Source organism: Penaeus monodon, chromosome 30 (assembly GCF_015228065.2).
Source record: "Penaeus monodon isolate SGIC_2016 chromosome 30, NSTDA_Pmon_1, whole genome shotgun sequence".
In the NCBI taxonomy this organism is placed as follows: Eukaryota; Metazoa; Arthropoda; class Malacostraca; order Decapoda; family Penaeidae; genus Penaeus; species Penaeus monodon.
The window spans coordinates 20,755,813-20,756,057 of NC_051415.1; positions in this window are offsets into that span (position 1 = coordinate 20,755,813).

Consider the following 245-nt stretch of genomic DNA (forward strand, 5'->3'; position numbering starts at 1 on the left):
CTGTAATGCGCTCGTCAAAGCCATATCAATCGCGAAAGAAACGGATATTCTTACTCACTACCGAGAACACTTGAGGGGTTTTCCGGATCCCAAAAGTCGCTGGACCTCTGAGGGCGCAACGTTACATAACACCATTTAGATATTTCATTTTTGGGGCCGTGTTTCTGTGACCAGTACAAGGATTTGGCATATTCTTGTTTAAGTTTTGGAAATATGAAGTGTCTGCGAAATGAGATCTTGCCTTA